General features: G+C 39.9%; 1 protein-coding gene across 1 annotated transcript in view; it reads left to right on the forward strand.

Annotated features, from left to right (window-relative positions):
* Delta (neurogenic locus protein delta) overlaps positions 1 to 22004 on the forward strand; it is a 159178-nt gene that overhangs the window by 12381 nt on the left and 124793 nt on the right. Inside the window, exon 2 of the mRNA XM_087347573.1 lies at positions 17655 to 17722. The gene's annotated coding sequence lies outside the window, so the exon portion shown is untranslated. The remainder of the gene's footprint in view (positions 1 to 17654; positions 17723 to 22004) is intronic.

The following is a 22004-nucleotide window of genomic DNA, read 5'->3' on the forward strand; positions in this document are numbered from 1 at the left end:
AACGTGGAACGTGTGCTCTGTTGGTAGGACGACGGTGTTCAGAAGGTAAACCGCACTGCGTCGTGCGACACAAATTACGTCCTCGTCCTCAGGATTCTAGAATTACGTAAATTTTAGCACGCGTGTGTAGTTGGATGGCTTTAGACTGTCCGTAGTTTTTCAGAACGATGCGTTGTAGGTCACGTAACTCGGAAGCAAACAAGAATTTTGGTTGGGTGACTTACTGCTGGTCAGATAGTGACGGAGCTACGAGATTACGATGTCGAAAGTTGCTTATATTCGAAAATTTTAAGCGAGATTGATAATTTTCTATCCAATTACGTTATTAATCATCAACGTAAGTTTCTGTTACCTGCTGTCCCATGTATCATTTATCACTCATAAAGTTAAATATTCTTAATCGCTGCAGCCATATTGAAGATTTTTAAAAAGTGTAAATTGTAAAAACAAACATGATGGTAGCACCAATATGATAAGTTTTGTATCATATCAGCAGCTTTGTTCATTTCGGAGTTATAATTTATTTAAATCGGGACGTAGTTGTACCATTTCACTGACAGAAGTCCATCATCACATGTATCAAATGTGCGATTTGGCGACTTCATGCACTCATGAGAGGAATCTTACATTACCGACCTGAAGGACGACGAATGGTATAGCTGACGTCTCATCAGAATCAGTGCTGATGCACTATTTACAACCTCGTGGGAGTTTGTCTAATTTCTAATGCAGTCAGTCATCTCAGCTTGGCTTGTCCTCTGTCACGGAGAGAGGAGACGACGGTATGCAGATGTGGAGGATAGATACGAGTATGTTGCGGACGGTCGACAATCGGTGGACCTGCTGATTTTGCTTTGGAGTGGTGGTAATGACTCCTCGCGAAGACTTGTTACGAATTCTACCATAATGTCTCAGGCGTGGATTAGATCCGATGGATGGGGTATGCAGTACTCATATGGGTAATATTCATGTTGAAACTCATACTTTGGAGACGAATACTTAAATATATTAACTATGTTTTAGAGAAGGAGAATCTGAAGTGTGAGCTTGGCGGATTGCTGTAAAGACGATAAATTCATATAAATTTTTGACTAACTCTCTTTAAGGAGAACCTAGCATGACGAAGTCAAGATGATTGAATGGTAATGAAACAAGCCAGCTTTGGTGTGTCCCCCTGTGAGTCCCTGGAGAGTGTTTCTGGAATCAGTCTTGAAGTTCGTTATCTTGTAACTTGTCAGTAATTGGATGACAAAACAGACGCAGTAACTAACAGATTTTTAAAACAAACTTTGTATGTGACGGAAGTGGGCCCCCAGCTGTGGCACATGTTCAGGGTTTCATCGACCGAGCGCGCGCACAGCAATGACGCTGCTGCTGAGATTTGTTTGTGGCATTGAGTGAATTGGTTACACCATATCATTAATTAGTAAGTATAATTATCTAACCAGCAAATTGACTAGTGAACTAATTAACTGATTCATTACATAACAACTTGATAACTATTTAATTAAGTAATTAACTCCATGGTACAGGGTCTTTATAAAAGCTAATACTTGATCAGCTGACAACAAATTAATTAACTCGATTTCTACCTCCATAATCACAAAATTCCATAAGATGTGTTTTATTAATAAGATCGCGGTATCTTATAATTGAGCGTATTGTTAATTATGAACATAAATATTAGTATTATCGTTCGTTTTCCAATGTCGTAAGGCAGCATTCATTATGCGAATTCTCACAAAGACCATTGGAGCTTGACAGCTTCATTGGAAGGCCAACACGTAGCATTAATAACAACAGCATACACCCTGTATTCGAAAGTAGGATCATATAAATATGAAGTAACTGTAAGCGACAATAGCATATTCAGAAGATGTACAGGGTGTCCCACAAAAACTTATTATCTTCGGGTGTTTTTACATTGGTTTGATTTAAGTGAAAAATGTTGTAACAACATGAGTCTAATTCTCAATCCCTGGTGCATATAATGTAGGAAAGTGCAGGTTAAATGTTTGGAAATGATTCTACCATTTGGCTGGTTTCAAAGGTAACTGAGAATTGGACATTTTAAACTGTAATAATTGTGTGTTAATGTCACTGTATAAATTTATCAGGTCAGTTTTAACCGATTTATCAGTTATCATACCCGACTGCGTTATGTTATAGTTTCATAAGAAGGAAAATTTTTCGTTGAATGAAGTTAGTTTTATCTACTCGTGCTTGAAATGCTCACAGAATTTATGAAATAAAAAGTAATAAGTTGTAAAATGAGGAGACCCTCAATGGCATGATGTTCATATCAAGATCCACAAAATTTATATTAATGTTTTAGCTGAATCAGGGTATAAACAAATACACTCAGCCAGTTAAACGCATTCGAATTAGGGAAATCTATTTCAGCGGAACTCTAAAAGGAATGCGTTTAAAACTCTTTATAAAATCTGTCTACAAAACTTTTCTTTCCAATCTTAAATTTACGTTGTATTTTTTTATAAGTTTCTCGTACTCCATTGTCGGTTTTGCTAAAAATATCACACTAGTTGATACAATGTCTCTAAGTAATCAAACAGCCGACTTCCTCCCTAGTTTCAGCATATTATTAGTTTGTCATCGTACTCATTCCATGTTTCTCGCTCCTTGTAGAAAATATTGAACATGCGACCATCGATAAAATACTCGCTTTTCTTCCGGGGTAGTTTCCGGAAATTTCTAGCCTACAGCCAAGTCTTGTTTTAAAGTTTCCCATAAGTGGATAAAAGAAATATTTATTAAAATGTATAAAGATGGCAAAATAGTTTCACAAATGACAGTATTTTGTCTTTAATTAAAGGAACTCTCGAATAAGAAGCAGAAATGCAACCCCCACCCTACACGGCCACATTCATTACAAACATATAGAGTGAATGGCCTCGGTATGTCAACAAAATGAATCAAATGAATTCGAAACCACATGACAAAATAACAGAGTGGAGCTTGCCGCCTTCTCGTTCAGATTGTGTGGGGTGTTCTTTGAAAGAAAACAAAAACTTATCTCGCTCTTAGCATTTAATAATAACGTTGAACTTGTCACCTCCCTCTCCCGAAACAAAAAACCAAAAACTTACAAAAAAAACTGTTCATGTTTCTACTTGTGCGCGAAGGACGCTTCACTTGTCTCTGAGTTCATTGCATCTTGGACGCGCGGCTGACAGCTGTGTGTGTGTGTTTTGTAATGTTTGAAAAGGCGTCCGTAACTTTGTGCAAACAGTGGCGGTACAGGAACCTATAATGTCTGAGTCGGTATTGTAGCTGGCTGCAGATTCGACGAGTGGGAGGCTTGGAAATCTTTTCTTCGGTACCGAACCCAGATCGCCTTTCGGGATCGTAAGTGGCTAATTGGCTACGTCGTGAAGTTGCCAATTCACCGACATCTAGCGTCACTCCCTGACAAGTCTCTTTTACTGAATGAGCTACCTCCGCTCCAAGATTTGTGAAATGAAAACGTCATGTTTGCTTTTGAGTGATTGGCACACGTGCTTCGTATTTCGAAAATTTCAGGTTCAATCTCTGCCCTGAAATCGGCTGCCCTGACTACTCTAGTAGTTTTACTCAGTACCTCCTTGAAAACTGTGCAATAGTACCTAGAATAGCGATCGACCGCTTACCGGAGTATGTAAATACCCAAATTCAATACATCCTAACATCGATTCCTTACCGAGAATTCAACCACTTCTTGCATTTTGAATTTGCCTAACTCTCCACTGAATTCCGCCACTGTTCGTCTGCTTTCCCGTTGTTCTGGAGCTGCCATGGCCACGTGTCGAGGAGGTCCTGCATGTGGGTGAAGGACCTGTTGATGTGGGGATCTTCAGTTGCCTCCGAGTGACTTCGTAGGAGGGATTCGAGGGGGTGAGGACTTCTTCGCGTGCCTCGGTACAGGCATATCTGAAATTCCTGGCAAATGGAGAGAAATCTCTGAAAATCACATGCGCGAAGTTCTGTGGGGTGGTTATTTATATACTCTGCTTCTGTTCGCGGGGGGGGGGGGAGATACTTGTCTGAAACTGCGGAAAGGACTAATGGGCAGATGTAGATCAGTTTGTTCTGTGTCTCGCTACTGACTTGACAGTCGATTTACGATTCCTGGCTGAGACAAATTCCGGCGTCCATGTCCTTGGGGATCGCGAAGATGGCCATTTACCTCTGTCTCCTGAGGATTAGCATGTGTGGAGCTTTGCCTCCACCTTCCTTATACGCCTTCACGGACTCTACCAATAAGTACGGGGTTTACAACCCGAAAGACCAGCATGGACACTTTCACCGTCATGAGATCCTCACATCCCGTATATTTGTTAATTAATGTTGTTCTGTATTATCATAATAAAATGTTATATATTTCGTCTCTTGTTTCAAAACCAATAGAACAATTCCGTATAGTCTATTATAAACCTGACGTCTTGTTCGTAAATAAAATCTAGAAAAAAGCAAGTGATATACCATCAGCATACTTTTGAATGAAAAAGAAATTACGAATACGATGTCTAGAAAATCAGGAAGTATATATATCCAGTGTTTCAAATAGAGAGAGAGACTTGTGAAAGTTTTGAGGAAGCTGTTCATTCAACAAATGGACTGATATCAAAACATGTTGGTGTGGTATTTCAGATACAGAAACAAAGCAAACACAAGCCTCAGACCAATGTAGCCTATTTTTGAAAACACGTATTCCTAAGCAGGTCACACTGATGCTTAGTAACCCATGCTATTCTTTTAAGAATGTAAATCGTGTGGTTTTGTTGTAGATTTGAAAGATAAATGCATACAGTGTAGACTGAGATAAGTATCAGTACAGTATTCTCAATGTAAATATTAATAATAATTCAGTTAATTTATTTACTTGCTTTACAATAGCATACATAAGGCCATTTACAGAAAAAATTAATATTAATTAGTAGTGATTGATTAACAATAACGACTACAACATGCCTTTCCGATAATTTGAAAGAGTAAAATGATAGAATAGTTATTAATTATTTATTTATTATTTTAATATTTGGCGTTATATTGAATGAGCTAATGGCAGCGTTGTTAAATTAACCACAAATAATGAAATAATTAAAATAATGTTTACGTAGATGAAATGGTATGCCTAAAAATAACAATTCTGATTATGCTCCTGCTGATAATGATGTTGATAATAATTATGATGTAAAGAATATAGAGTTGTAGAATGTTCTTGTGAAACAGATATGTAGTCCTACGACAGTGGTTCTTATCCTGTCTGTTTCGGCAAACCCCCTCTCCCCATCAAATCTCGCACGTTTTTATTAAATAGAATATAAAAGTAAAGTTTGTCCCACTATACGCCATTTAGGCGTTCGGGGTGAGTGGAGGTATAGCTCCTCTCTTCCTTGACCTCGGCACTAGATGGGGGTGAGTGGTCAGCATCACGCCCCGGCCGGCTTTACCCCCGGGAATGGACCCCGGTACCCATTGTAGAGGAGGCTGGGTGGGCCCCAGAGGCTAGAGGAAAAATCCTCTGCCCCCCCGTCGGGGATCGAACCCCGGTCGTCCAGCCCGTAGCTAGTCACTATACTGACTGAGCTATCCCGGCTCGTAAATAGAATATATTTAACGTGAAATATAAAGGAGGTAGGCCTATAGCATTTTCCTTGTGTTTTTCTTTCCATCGTGGAAGTAGAGCGATTCTTGGAGAGAACTTGTAGACCTCCAGTGATCCGTGGACCCCCGGTTGAGGGACACTGGCCTACAAGACATGCCCACATGGTGCCTAGATAGTGCAAAACCCCTTCAAATGTGAACATAAGAACGACCTACGTTGCAGCCAGATCTGCGGGCGGGTAGTCGTATGCAGACTGCAGTCAGGGCTTCGGCGTGCCACTTGTTGACGAAGTGGTGGGTTAACGGGAGGGAACACTGCGGGAGGTAGCACTCTGCTCCTGTTTTTATACCTTCTGTACGGCGCTCACATGTTAAGTGTGTGTTCGCACGCACAGGAGGAGGAACGCATGTCTGAGGAAGTGTTTTGTCGCGTCTCCCTCCATTTCATGAAGTCATGTGCCTAGTTTGCGATGTCTGACAAGATATTAACGTCGATGATGAAGACAAGGCGAAAATAATTAATCGTGACAGAAATTTACGTAACATCCCCTTATTTACAAATTATAAAATTGTCTGTAGCGGCGACGTCTACTTGAACTTACTACTTTTCACTCTCGATTAAGTACCGGATACCCTGGCTGAAGACTTCGTGGTTTTCCGCAGACTTCCGGGATTAATATTCCGATATTTTAATCTGGGAGGTCCAGGTTTCGAATCTGATTACAAAGACCCGATACGCTACACTTTGTAAAGTATATTTTTATATCCCACCAAAACAAACAATTGCTTCTGATGATCACAGCGTTGTATTTCTGTGTCGTTAATCTTACAAGGCAGCTTACAACCTCACTCATGTTTTTGTCTTGAAAGACTTTTTAAAAATAACTCTGGCCTCGCTTTCGTGTACAGGCATTTCCGGTAAGGAATTATTAGGGCACGCGTACCAACTTTAAAAACCCTTAAATATTTTAATTCCGGAAGCACAGATATAGACCTGTGTTGGGAGGCGTTTTGTTGATTTATTCATTGTGTAGCCTGTGAGCAGTTTCATTCTGTGAAACTGAAACGAGTTTTAGGGAAAGCGAAATTGTACCTCTTTAAAATTAATTCTTCGTTGTGTCCACACAATTTACTACAAAATTTTTCAGCGTCATAAATTCTAGAAATTGTAGAAAGCAGGCACAGTTTAAGAGTCAAAACTCACGAGTACTTAAACTTGAGATTATCAAGACTTGTTCATGGTTCGAATTTCGGTGATGTCATCAAATCACATTGAAAGGAAATGGCTTGAAGATCGACTTTTAATTAACTACATTCTTTGGTGCTGTTTATTATTTGGATTGCTGGCAGTTCCTGCGTTATCATGATCATTGACGATACATTTAATAGTTCAGTGCCCAGTCATAATGACATTTAACCCCGATTTTAACATTAAATCATTCTACATTTTGCCCAAACAGTAAATTTATAGATTTAGTGTTATTGTTAAAGTAAACAGCTATTATTTCTATAAATAACTTTAGCCAGTTGATAGTTGTCATGGAGACGAGTTGTTTTCTTTGCGATACGGAATGAAATCTTAAATATTATGTATGCAAAATTTTAGTGACTTTTTTTTTCCATTTTCGAATGCCATACCTCTGCCAGAAGGACGAGCGGGCACTGCCTGCGAACCTTCACAACCGAAAATTTATCTTTTTCTTCACCCTTAAATATGGCTTTCTCACTATGATTTCCAATAGACGCAGCGGGAATGTCTGTGATGTGCATATGCAGACAAGCCGATGGGAGAACAAAGAAATACTCCCGGACTTTTTAGAAGTTTCCGTGTCGAAGAAACACAGTCACGAGACAAAGCATCAGAGGAAGTCGTAATCGCTCCCGCTGTGGGTGTGGCCACAAGGGAGACGCTCCTGTGTTATGTTTTGCAGAATTATGTTCGTCGCCACTCGGTTGGATGCGAAGTGACATGTGGTAGTCAAACCATGGCCCTATTTTAATACAGACCTCATTCACAGGAAGAGCGGCCCATGTACAGTTTAGTTATTTGTGGTATGAAGATGGCTGTCTTCTGGGTTGTTCTGCCGTGTAATCTGGTAGAAGTTTATCGACGTTTCGGAGGTGCTTGCTGCCTCCATCATGAGGGCGAGGAGTGAGAATCTTTTACCAGACTACATGGGACAACAACCTAGCAGACAGCAAACTTCTTGTTTGTAATTTATTAACAACGCTGTCAGTAGCTCAGTCGGCATTCTTTCGGGTCACAGGATAATTAAAGAATGATAAATTGGAAGGGATGTGGAAGGAAGCGATCGTGGCCATATTTAAAGTAGGTTATTTGCATGGAGTATCTGAGGATAACGATGAGAAATATCGACAAGCATAGTAGGCATGGCGTTTTGGTATTTTGTGTTGCAACCCCGTGTGGACTTGTAGGTAGATACCAGCGCTTGAAAAGAACGTACTTTCTCCATACTCAGTGTACATTGTGTTCGTAATAAATGACAAAAGAGTAATTAGGACTAATAATTATAATTATGAATAAATACGTATTTGTAACAAATAACGAATGCAGAAATTGTCATGGAGCAGGAAGGAATTGTTTCTGCTTGCTGAAGTTTTGTAAATTTCATTTGTTTTTATGGAGTTGTTACCATGTTGCATTCAGATGCGTGGAGTCGTGTTGGAACCCTGAGTGCACAGTGCACAGCAGTCCACGGGGACACACTTATGTTGACATGTCTCCGCGTCATGCTTTGGGGTTTATTAACAGATGTGCCCTTGCTTTTCGCACCGCATGCATCATGGAGTAACTTGGAAGGACGACACTCGTCTGCCTCTCTTGAGGGTTAATTTTTAAGCCACAATACTAATTTCTAATGTAATTTCCTTGTTTGTGAGTGGCCCGCTCAAAGAACTATGTTCGCGTACTTCTGTTATGTATGTTTTCCTACATCTTCCTTTCTGATTGTGACGGTAGTTTTGAAGTGAGGAAGATGTCTGTTCCATGTTGAATAAATCAACGATTGTTTCATTTTGTATCCATTCAAATGTATTATTCACAGTCACTATTATTCCCTGCTACGTAACTCGTGGCTTTCGGAAGGTGTCGCTGGCACACCGTAAAGTTTCATGTCAGTCATCGGGAAGTCGCAGGTATGCTCCTTGAAAACGTGATACGCTTATGGTAACGTGGAAAATACTTTACATATTCTTAATAGCCAAAAGAAGGACCATATTTGAAGACAATATAAAAGTTAATTTTTATCCATAGATTTTCGCCGGTGGAGTACAATACTTAATTTCGGCCCTCACCCGAAAGACGAAGTTAAGTTTGATCCTTTCAGTTTTGTACGTGTGGTTCTTCTTAGTATATTTAACTCTTTGAAACCGAAGCATGTCTAAATAATAGTTAATAATTCAACCCGTACCGCAAAGAAAACACAACTCATTACCATTACAAATATCGACTGGTTAAAACTGTTTAAGGAAATAATCGATGTTTACATTCAAAATCATACGAAATCCACGTTTAAAAATTGATTTATATAACAGATCCTTGGGTTTGAAGGGCTAATTGCAGAGGACAGGATTCAAAGGGCAAGATTCAAGGCCTTCTAATTTTGGCGTTTTCAATTTAATTTTCATATATTTGCTTATGAGTCACCTCAGCCACACAGAAATAAGCGGACAAAGGCAACGAGTAATGGTACAGCGTTTCCTTCCAAGTTAACGTCAGTAGACAAAGTTGGCGGTGGATTAAAAATACGCCATAGAGCAAAGTCCCATCCTAACTTCCACGCAACGTGTGACCGGACACTTTGTACTTTTCCTACTCGGGATGGATTTAGACAATAATTTTTTTTAGGACAGTTGTCAGGACTTACTGACTATGGATCAGCCAGTTTTGTTCCTCATTTTGTTTAAATCCATTCCTATTTTATTTTATAAACGCCTTCAACTGCTTGTATTATATTTTGTAGTGTTGTACGATTTGTAATTAACAGAATTTATCGAGTTTCGTCTTCAACCCGTATACATCGTAATTGTTCGATGTTCATATTTATGACGTTAACAGTTTTGTTATCAAGTAATCGTTCTCTGTTCCGAATGAGGATTTATAATTTCCGATTATGCCTTGAATTAGGCTACAACCGCTTCCTTCCTCATTCTTTCCAAATCGCTGTTACTATGCATGCTGTCTAGGGCAGATATGTCTGACGCAGTTGATAAAGAATGTCTAAATTCATAAACATATCCCCCATAACTTCATGCCGTGATACGTACAGAGAGAATAATCTAGAAGAACATTGCCCCTGCTAATAATTGGTTAGGGCTCAAGTGGGTAATGAACCAAGGTGTAATGAGCTCTTTCAGTTTAACATGATGAATGCCAGTGTCCAGTTCGTGCCAAACCGTGACTGAAGAATTGTAGCGCTCAAAGGAATTGGTCAAATACTAGTACAGAGATCGGGTTTTTTTTTCTCATGGCATCAAGATACCTCACAGATCAGCGCATGGCATTTTAAGCTCTTTGTCATTTAGTAACAAAGAAACAAGTTGGTCAACTGCTAGCGTAATATTTATCTTTCACAGGCGGAGGAATGGGTTAGCAAACTTCGGAAGTTATATTTTAATAAGATTATCCAGTTCTTCCTTAGAAGACCACACTCATCTAACTAGCCAGCATCTAAACTACTTGTTGGCCAGTTTTGTTTTGATTTTTCAAAACGTTCCTTTAAAGTTTTTTTCTCGGTTCATCAGTTTATGCTGTTTGTAAATTTTTTACTAGTTTTGGAAGTCTTTCTAATTGCATTCTGTCGACCTGGAGAATCATATTGGTTTTGTATTATTTATTTATTTAGTGTTCTGTCTGACGACAGGTCCATATGAACAGGATCCTTCCATCCTTTTCTCGGACTAGGACCTGTTCATATACGTTCTTGGCAGATGATCCAGAAGTGGTTTGCCATTGCCTTCTTCTGTGTGTGAATGGAGTAATTGTGGCGATACCACGGAGGAAAACTCCGTGTTGCCTAGACCACGGCCTTGCCCAACACAAGTTATAAATTCGGGCACCGCCGGGAATCGAACCCGAGACCCCAGGATTACAAGGCCAGCGTTCTAACCGCTGGACCACCTCATCTTATTATTATTTAGTGTTCTGTCTGACGACAGGTCCATATGAACAGGATCCTTCCATCCTTTTCTCGGACTGGGACCTGTTCATATACGTTCTTGGCAGATGATCCAGAAGTGGTTTGCCATTGCCTTCTTCTGTGTGTGAATGGAGTAATTGTTGGGATGCCACGGAGGAAAATTCCGTGTTGCCTAGACCACGGCCTTGCATATATTAAATAATTTGTCTAATTTATTCTCTGCTTTTATATTTCATGTTTCATAATTTATTTTATAGTCCATTTAAATATCCCTCGATCTTTTTATCATGGATATTTTTCCAACGGTTTTAATCTCGTTTAAAATAATTAATTAAAATTAAGTTTATTCCAATTCGTTGTTTAGTATCCGATTGTAACATCCTTAAAATTGCAACAGAAAATCTTTGACACGAATATAATTCGGTCTGGTGATCATTTGTTTGCTTGCTTGGCGCACTAACACGTAATCCATACTGCATTTTATTGTTGGATTATAAACCCATCTAAACATTAATAACACAAGATTTATTATGGCTGTAAATCAGTACAGTAGAAATATGGGCTTTGTGAGTTAAATAATATCGTCTTGTTTTCCATTTACAATTATCTTCATATTTCTCATCGCCGCTGTAAAAGTAACAGCGAACACAAATAAATTAAGCGGAGCATTTCTGATCCTGCCTTTCTGTTTTCGTACACAGCTCCGTTCAAAAATATCCGTTTTACGCTTCGTGATCCTCAATTGTTTACATCTTCAACGGTGGTCCAGCTACCTAGCAACGATTAAGTTCTTCACATGTTCTCGGAAATGCAAAGCAGTGCTTGCAGTTCAGTTTGTCCGAACGACAATGGAAATTCGTTATAGACGCCTGCATGACAACAGTTCGTACAAGGTTTCCTTGACAACCGAATAACGCAGGGAAACAGATTTGTCATTTGAGAACAACCAGTGTTGTTCTGTAATGTGTTCTAATTTCTCACGCTAGGGCCGTCTTACAAGCGCCGTCATGTGGCGTTTCGGATGCCATGGCGTCACACCACCGTCCAGTCAATTCGTTTCTTGTACTTACAGAACCTGTGGGGGGGGGGGGGGGGTAACAACTTACTCTTCTGTTTGAGAGTAACTAACGCCTTTCGATACTTCGACATGTTAAAAGCCGCCCTGCTTCAGAGTTTTGTGGTTTTCGTGTTACCGAAACGTCGTGTATATCAAATGTACCTCAGACAATGTAAATACCTATTCGCTAATCAAACATTGTCACAAACGTTTACAGAATTATGACCTCTTCAGATGAACCTTAAAGATTGGTTAATTTTTCAGACTCAAACCCTCAAGATAAAATCTTTTTTTTTTTGAAGTGATCAACCGAGATGCAGGCCTAATTTAATTCACTCCCCATTCTCCTCTTATCACTTTTCCTTCATCTTCCTCTTCTTCATATTCTCCACTTGTCCTCATTTGTCTCGTCCTCTGCCTTCCTCCACAGCTTCGCTTTTAATCTTTCTTTCCCATGTCATTCTATGTTTCATCTCCCTTCGTTGCTATGGACTTATTTTCATCTTGTCTCCTTCTTCTCTTCTTTAAAATTCTACCTCTCCGTCTTCATCTATTCATGTCCTTTAGAGTTCACTTTCCGTTCAGGTGTTAAAGTTAACTCGTGTGGTCTCAACCTGCCTTCAAGTGTTGTTATCGGCAGTCACTTATATCAAATTAGCCACTGTTCAAAGCCACAGAAACAAGCAGATTATCTGCTTATCTCACAGAAGGAAATACCAAATACTGTAGACACGTTTGACAGAATCGCCTCTCCCCTTCTGCAGTTATAATTGCAAATTACTGAGGGTTCTTGGGGCGTTGCCCGCAGCTGACCTAACCTCTCAGAGAGGGCACGTGACTTTCCCATGTTTCATATCACCTCAGGAATTTCCCTCATCTTTAGAGTAATTTGTCTTCGCTACATGATCGATTGATAAAGTCCTTGGAAATCTAACAGTGTCCCTGGTTACGTCCAGAGAAACCCGCGGTCCAGTATTCACAGTTTCAAACGTACCTCTCGGAATTACGGAACTTATTCCATGAAGCACAATGAAACTAATAGTTGCTTAGCTGGTTAAGAAATCTCTCGTTTATCATGGGACTCGAAGGTTCTTTATGGTGTTCGCAAGATATCGCCGCTGGACGGCTTCCTGGGTTAGAAAAATCGAATCCATATCCATATCGTCCTCTCATTTACGCGATGACTTTTTTTCAACCTGATGACAGAGGCAGTAAACGCCTTTGAAACTTCGGTAACCTTCTACCAGACTACACGGCTCTACAACCCAGAAGACAGCCATCTTTATATTTTGTCACTGCATTGATCATCATGACGGGTTATTGCATTACGCAACGTGAGACGTGAAAATCGTGTCCAGTTTATCAGAAAACCAGGCCATCTCTGTAGTACATCCGGCCGCAACGAGCCTTCCGTTATTATTTATACTCGTTCTGCCTCTGTTGGTTGAGGCTACTGTATTAACTGGACAAATGACTTTACCCCAGGCGGACGTTCAACCCTGCCTGGCCCTTTGAGGTCATTGTCAGGGTCATGTTACGGTTTATAGCAAATTGTAGTGACTGTCGTCAGAATGGCTCAAGGAAAACCGTGCATTTTCTTGTATGAGTCTGAATATTGGTAACTCACATCAAGTGAAGAACGCGGATATTGGAGGGTGTTTAGGAACAGGGTGCTGAAGAGAATATTTGGACCGAAGAACCTTGTGAAATGGCTGGAGGCTGGAGAAAGCTGAGTGCTGAGGAAGTTGATATTTTTATGTTCCTCGCCAGATATTGCTTGGATGATCAAATGAAGGAGGTTGGGAACTGTAGGGTAATTTTAAGGATGGGATTCATGAGAAGGTTTTACATCGTCTTCCTTGGGAACCGTGTAGGAAAGGGACCACTCGGTAGACTTAAATGTTGTTGGAAGGATGGGATTTGTTAAATATCATGAAGTAGTGGTCTAGCGGTCAGAACACTAGCCTTGTAAGCCTGGGGTCCCGGGTTCAATTTCCGGTGGTGCTCAAATTTATAACTTGTGTTGGGCAAGGCCGTGGTCTAGGCATCACGGAGTTTTCCTCCGGGGGCTTCCCCGGTTTCTCCGTGGCATCCCAACAATTACTCCACTCACACACAGAAGAAAGCAATGGCAAACCACTTCTGATCATCTCTGCCAAGAATGTATATATGTATGAGCAGGTCCCTGACAACCTGAAGAGGTTGGAAGGATCCTGTTCATAATATATGGACCTGTCGTCAGACAGAACACTACAAATAAAAAAAAAAAGGATTTGAGGTCCTCACAGTGGTAAGTTTGAAGTTAGCTGTCTTATAGGTTATAGTACCATGTAATGTTGTAGAAGTTTACCAGCGTTTCAGAGGTTCTTGCTGCCTACATCATCAGAACTGCCTCCACCATCGCCCTGATGATGGAAGCAGGAAAGACCTCTGAAACGTCGGTAAAGTCTACGTATGCACTGCAATCCAGAAGACAGACATCATGACGTTCCTCATTCGGGGCCTGTATGTTTCGCTTCACAAACTTGTTGGTCTGTTTTCTTGGTGTTAAGGACAGAAGTGCGAGACGAACACTAGATTAGTGTAGAGCCGGCATCAGGCAGTGCACGTAACGTTTAAAAGCAGCAACAGAAAGCATTGCTGCGCGGTTAAACACCTGAAGACAATCAATGTGAAAAGTAACATGTAACTTGGTTTCATGATACGGTCCAGCGGACGCATTTTTCTTTCAGCACGTTCTGTGTGCAAAACAAAACAACATCAAGAACCGTCTCGTTCCCAAGGAAACAGTCATGCAACCCACTTGTTCGGTAGTTTGCCATGTCCATACTGAATACAAGAAACCACATCCTGGAAATATTCAGGGTGATCCAGGAGGACACCGTCGGTAGACTAATGATGTTACGGTGGTCTAGCGGTTAGAACGCTGGCTTTGTAATCCTGGGGTCTCGGGTTCGATTCCCGGGGTTGCCCGAATTTATAACTTGTGTTGGGCAAGGCCGTGGTCTAGGCAACACGGAGTTTTCCTCCGTGGCATCCCAACAATTACTCCATTCACACACAGAAGAAGGCAATGGCAAACCACTTATGGATCATCTGCCAAGAACGTATATGAACAGGTCCCAGTCCGAGAAAAGGATGGAAGGATCCTGTTCATATGGACCTGTCCTCAGACAGAACACTACAAATAAAAAATAATGAGTAAGAGAGAACCTGGTAACACGGGCCCAGTTCGGAAAGGTCAAGGGATCAAGATAATTTGAAAGTAAATAGACACATACGACAACGAAGAGAATGCCATGAATGTGTTAAGGTCTTGTTTATAAATTTGGTTGGGAAGCCTAGAAGGAAGAGGACACTCGGAATAATATTAAAATGTATTTCATAGAAATTGGTTGGTTGTTGACCGGATTCATCTGGCTCAGGATAGGTACCAGTGACTGGCTGTTGTGTATACGGTAATGAACTTTCGAGTTTCATAAAACGTACGAAATTTTCTACTAACTGAGCTACTGTTAGTTTCTCAAAAAAGGATTGTGATTCATGAGTTAGTTAGCTAGTTAGTTAATTAAGGAGGAAGAAACTTTGGTTCTGTTTCAGTAACGTAATTACATACCTAATTTCATGAAGATTCGTCAGCTGATTTTGTATGCATTCGGATATAGGATACATAAACCACGCTATGGATCTTACAGACGAAAGTAGGATAAGAGGAGGGTTAGCGCGGCGGTGCTAATCACCAGGACGTAAATAGCGTCGCTTGTAGGCCAGCTTCAGATATTAACTCCTGGTTTGAAAAACGCAGGCAGTTGAGAGCAGATTGGTCAGAATCATTCTTAAGAGTGATTCATGGTGTGAAGATAAATGTGGGCATGTGTATCTAGTGGGCATATTTCAACATGAAGAGACTGCCTGTGTCCCACACTACAGAAGGAACACAACATAACAAACGATCATCTTATACACTCATTTGAATGTGTCTCTTTGATTCTGTTACTGACATTACTTGGTGCAAAGGATTTGAATTTCTGCCTGGCGTAGTGTCAAAGCGCTTAACTCCTTTAAGCAGGGTAAGTCACTAGAGATCATCGTTAAGTCTGGCGACAAATACTCAGCTGTGAGACGCAGAGTGGCGGAGGTCTGTCAGGGAGTGAAGCAGACGCATCCAGCGATGTGATGAAAAGAAGTGTAAGGTTTTGAATAAATTTAAAATGTGTCCTTGTTCGGCCCAGAAATAGAATTTAATTAATTTGACTCGTAAAATCACATAAAGATAAATTTCCAACTGTTCATCTATCATTCTTAGTGATTAAACATGAAAAGTTGTGCTGTGAATTTGATTTGTGTCCGTATCGTCCAAATATAACTCGCATTTTGCGTAAGACAAATTTAAACGTTTAATTTGTTAAAGAAGAGAGGGCGATGATAAAATATGTACATAACATATGGGCCTTATTAAGATATGACATTTTTATTAAAAATTCTTTGCGATGAGCTGAATTTGTAATTAAACACATGGAGAAATATTTCATGTCTGTATGGAGTGTAATACATGCAATATGATTGGCTGTGCCAAAGTAATTTTGTGTCAACACCAGAGCCAAAGAGATTTAACAAAGAACGCCATTTGGAAATGAGAATATGTAGGCCTTATTCGTCAAAGTCATATCACTGTGAAGATGGACGTCTTCTGGGATGTAGCGCCGTGCGAACTGAAGATGGGGGCAGTATGTTTCTCCGAAACGTCTACACGGCATTACGATCCAGAAGACCAACATCTACACAAATTACAAAAGTTCTCATTATGTATTTTCTCCCTTTGTGTTTATCACGCCAGTGTCCAGTGTTCTCGTGTACATCATAATTTCTGTAGAGTTGTTAATTTATTTAGGGATCAGACTCCTTTCTCAGGGACGGTGTGTAGTGTATGAGAATTCCGAGGTTACGCAGGAGATAAATGAACAGGCAATCCTAACATTTCATTTCAGTGTTACGTAAGAGAACTCAAAAAACACGTCCCAAAATAACTCGGTGGCAGACCGCGCACTCTCAAAGCAGACAGAGAAAACGAACTTGTAAAAATATCCTTTATGTCAACAGACAGGATAGGCGATAATTCCACAAGATAAGAATTTGTTTCTGCTGTATCGATAGATAACCAATGGCGAAGGTCGGATGTGTGTATCGGAAAGCGTCTGGTTCTTTGACTGAATCATACAGTTAACAGATTTGCAACTGAAATTGGACATATGCCTTGACGAATGATCTGCCACAGGAATTTATGATATGTTTTTATTAAGCATTCTCATACAAGTTGCTTCGAAAGTTGATTGACTAAAAATCCAGATTCTTGCTTCTTTGATATCTTACTTTTTAACGAATAAGACGGACACGTGATTGGTGCTAATTGACAGATTCTAAAGTCATTGAACGACATTATTTCAAAGATGGCAGTCTTCTGGGTTTTAGCGTCGTATAGTCTGGTAGAAGTTTGACGACGTTTCAGAGGTACGACGTTTTTTCTGTTGTAGAGGTTACTACACTGACTGTGCATTTAAATGGTGTAAGTCGTGGCTTATTCCAACGTGATATACCAGCATTCGCGAAGTCTGATTCGCTTCGTATTTTCTAGATCCACCTAGGTTTCCATGTGCTTTTGGTTCAGAAGTTGATGCTGGATTTGTCTGAATATCTTTCATCTTTCATTCTATCCAAATGGTTTATCTAAGTTTGTGTGTGTTCATACACTTTACGTCTTACTGATTGTGTTATACAACGTGTATAATACGAAGAAACCATTCTTGTGTATTTACGTCTGATTTGTTTGTTTGTAGGTTTGTGGATAGAGAAGGAGATTGCTAGACCTCGGAGAAGATGGACCGAAGACGGCCCAGAACAGCCTGTAAGTACCACGCTCAGTTATTTTAACCTCTTATAATGTTTTGATGTCTTAAAGTGAACGGGTTAATTTATGTCTGAAGCGAATTCATTGTATTTCTTCACACTTTCTGTCACTCTTCTTACATATTCATTCATACCTTTGAGTGGCATAATTATCACTGCTTTTTGTCCTGTTTTGTTATTTCCTTTATGTTGTTTTGATACATGGGCTTAACACTTATTTCGATCTTACGAGCCGACTATATCTGATTTAAAGATAATTACCAAGGATTTATTTATTATCGTTGTGTGCCCAGACAATCTTGGAATCTTTATCGATTTGAGTTTTAAATTTAGATTTTTTTTTTCCATCGTAAGAACTAAAAATTAAAAAGAAGAAGAAGAATATGTATCGGCGGCAAACTCTTCTGGAAAGGGTGAGAGAAATCGCTTTACTAGTAAACAGACTGCAGACTCTCCTCCATGTAGATAGCTGCGATTATAAAATTTGAGTTTTTAAATTTCGATCTGTAAGTTTAAAGCTTCTTGCCGATAATTTGTGGTATCAAAGACGCTTCAAAAATTTCTGAGAAACTTTCTCCCTGAAATGAGAATATTTGGAAGCATTTGTCTAAGACAAACTTTCTTTTGGAGTATTCTGTATGGTGATGAATGGGAAATTCTTCTAGGAACGATTCGCTGTAAGACGACTGTGCACAGTTTTCTGGGAATAAATAATTTCCTCTTGAACTTACTTTCAAACCGACGTTCACTTGAAATTACGACAATAATCCCGATGTAATTAAAGCAAACCTAACCTAGTCACGTCTCTTCCTCAAGGTTATATGGCATATTTTTGTGAACGAAATATATTGAACGTAATTTATTTACGTCTTCCCTTATTATTCTTGTTTCGCTCCTTTGAAGAATGAGCAATACGCTTGTGTGTTACAAACTCATTCACGGTTGACTGATGGTCTCAAAGTGTATCTTCTGGATAACAAATAAAACCAAAACTATAAGAACTCCTCCCCTTGGCCAATCATGGTCGTAGCACGTGCGTATTGTCCCACCAATGAATTCACTTGCTAACTTGGACGCAAATAGGAAAATTATCCAATAGTATCTACTATTATGTATTAGTGCCTCAGTTAAACACTGGACTAAGTGTAATTCACTGTCGCAGTAAGCAATGGAAGGCGGCCGATGGTCCTATGCCCCTGTGGGCCCGAAGCCTTATTCGTGGGTCTATAAAATTGAAGAGGCGCTGTAGTTTGTCATCGTCGTCCCATTACACCCTTTCAGAAACTTCAAATTCTTTATTGAGCCAAGGTCCCCCTCCTTGTAGGAGGCGGACGCTATTTATAAATTTAATTTAATCTCCTTTAAGAAATTGTTCCTAAGGAGGAATTTCTTGGGAAGCTATTAGTCGCTCAGCTAGTGAATAATTTCCCTACTTTTAAAACACCCAAATTTTCCATTACCGTATTGACGACAGATTAACACTTGTCAGTATCCTGAATTAGATTAATGTAATCAAATTTAACGACCTATTTATTTAAGATTCATTTTAATATTATCCTTCCATCTAGACCTACGCCTATTGCGTTTCGAGTGGTCTCTTGTCTCCTTCAGGTTTTCCACGTGAAATTCATACACATTTATAATTTCTTCCATGTGCGTTGCAAAATAAAAATCTTGCAATGAAAATACATTAATGGACTTTGAAACCACTGACTGACTTGAAGGGTGCGAAATTGTTAGGCTAGGACGAAATACTTCCTCCCATAATTGGTATATGAACAATATTTTAACTCGGGCCCTCCAGTGTACGAAGCAGAAGTGCTAATCTTTTGGCCACGAACCTTCTATTCACAACTGCATCGGGTTCATTTCGGTTGCCTGATGTCACTGTTGCACTGATACCACGATTTTCAGTCGCGGTTTGTGATGTGCTTTTGTTCTCGTTCCTCCTGGTGGACTCCATGGTTGGTGGATCTGAGTTTCTTCGTGCGTGGTAAAGACAGTCTTTCTCTCTCTCTCTCTCTCTCTCTCTCTCCCTCTTTAATTTGGTGGTTGATGTAGTTGGTAGCCCGTGAACATCACGTTCTGGGGTTCGAGTCCATCTACATAAGAAACACCCACGTGACAACACATTCTGACGCATAGACCAGGTCGATAAAACAGCTCCCTGCAGAATAAACTATCTAAGAACGCAAATTTTTTTTTTTAGAGATCTTTCTGTGTGAGTGTGAAGCTTGATCTCTCACTCTTTAGGAACAAATTTCAACTTCATAACAACGTGCTCAGTGGGGTAACTGGAGCTAACAGAGAGAAACCGAGAACATCGTAACTATGACACTTTGTATAATTACCAAAATGATATTGACTGTCTACTCGAGCAGAGGCGTTTTATAGTTCAGAAAATCCGCGCCTTTTATGGAACACGAAAGTTAATTACCGTGTTTACAAGAGCCTGCCACCTGTCCCCACGATAATTAATTAAGGAGGGTGCAGTGGGCCGATCATATAGCACGCGTGGGAGAGGTTAGATTTCTGTCTTTTGTAAAAGATTGCGGCTAATCCTTGAGGTGCTTACAAGCAGGAGCGTTTTGTTTGTTGCTGCATCAACTATCGACGCTTACCGAGGAAGATGGACGGAAAAAAGAGAGCGCAGCTCATGTACCTTTGGAAACAGATTCTGCGCGACTTGGAACTACTTATAGACCCGCGACAGCGAGTATTTAAAAACGCTTCGTTATGACTTGTCGGAAAGAATGGTGGCGCGGTCACACAAATAAAAAACTACTAGGAATTTTAAATCCAGCTTCGACATGCTGAAATGTTGATGTATCAACTGTGGCAGTTAGCAGTTATGGCTTTCTTAATCCTGTTGCATATTTAACTTACGACAGACGTCTGTTGCCTTTGTTTGTTTGTTTGTTTCACTTTAGTTATTCGTTATGTTATTTTTCTCCTTCTCTGGCTTTCTTAATTCTTTTGATTATATCTTTGTTAAATTTATATTTTCCTGTGTTCTTCTTTATTCTCTTCTTATTCTTGTCTCTCTGTTTTTCTTTTCCTTTATCCATCCATTCATCCTTTCTTTATGTCTTCTTCCTTTCTGAAGCAGCGCAGACTGGCGGCGTGTGAAAGCAGTAACTGACTCATCGGAAGTTATGTTTTTCGTCTTATTATTCCCGCGTCTGTTTCTCTGGTTTTGTTTTTCTCACGCACATCTCCTAGTTATGCAGCATCCCGGTACAGCAGACAAGTTTAAACTTGTCCTCTCTCCAGACCTGCCATTGACTCTCGTCTCAGAGCATTCCAAAATATTTACCCGAAAGGGAAAGTTTCGAAATGGCTGTTAGCCTTTCTGCAAATTGTTAACATGAGATGGGTGTTTGATGACGACGTAGTGAAAGGAACATTTGGACCTAAGACTGAAAAAAAATTCACAAGAAATGGAGAAAATTTCATAATGAAGAACTTTATAATATGTACTCTTGAAGAGGGTGAGATGGGCAGGATATGTAGCACGTATGAAATATGCATACACTTCAAACTTGAAAAAAAAAAAAAAGGAGGGCCTTCTGTTAAAGTGGGCAAATGTGGTACGAAAATTAACATTGGAGAAACGGTGCAAACTGGATTTAACTGGCTCAAGACGAGATAAAATGTCAGGCTTTTGTGAACATTTTAATGAACATTATTATTCTACAAGTGTCAGAAGTTCTTACTTATTTATAATTTATGATATTATTACAATTCATTTCTGCTTCTCTGTGGTTGGCATAGAGTTTTAAAATAAACTAACAGTCAATCAATCAACCGATTAACCAATAAACTCGATTTTATAGTAATATAATGTAATCTAATTAATCTCTGTGGTTACTTAGTTAATTAATTATATAGGTGGTTAGTCGCTCTATTACTCTGTTTTGTCGGTGTACTTGTTTGTCACTAGATAAGTCACATGTAGATTTTGACGCACCATGGTTAAGGAGGAACCCTGAAGAAGAAGGTGATATGTTCCTCCTACGAGACTATAAACCAGTAGGACACAGTCGACCGCCGTCAGAAACCCAGATCTCTTTTAGATATTCCTATTGGTGTAGCGTCCAACAAGATCGGCCTACTTTTTAATGCCCGTCCAGCCTAAAGCAGAATTCGTGTGTAAATGTTTGGTCTTAACCGTTGTGACAAAGCAGTTTTTCTGTGTCGGTCGTGGGGACGCCGAAGCGCTCTCGGCGGCAAGCGAGAAATGCAACATTTTTGTGGTAGGAGTGTATGACTTGCTGCCG

The sequence above is a fragment of the Zootermopsis nevadensis genome, unplaced genomic scaffold, assembly GCF_977971745.1.
Source record: "Zootermopsis nevadensis isolate Lab colony 2312 unplaced genomic scaffold, Znev_1.0 Znev_ptg000012l, whole genome shotgun sequence".
NCBI lineage: Eukaryota > Metazoa > Arthropoda > Insecta > Blattodea > Termopsidae > Zootermopsis > Zootermopsis nevadensis.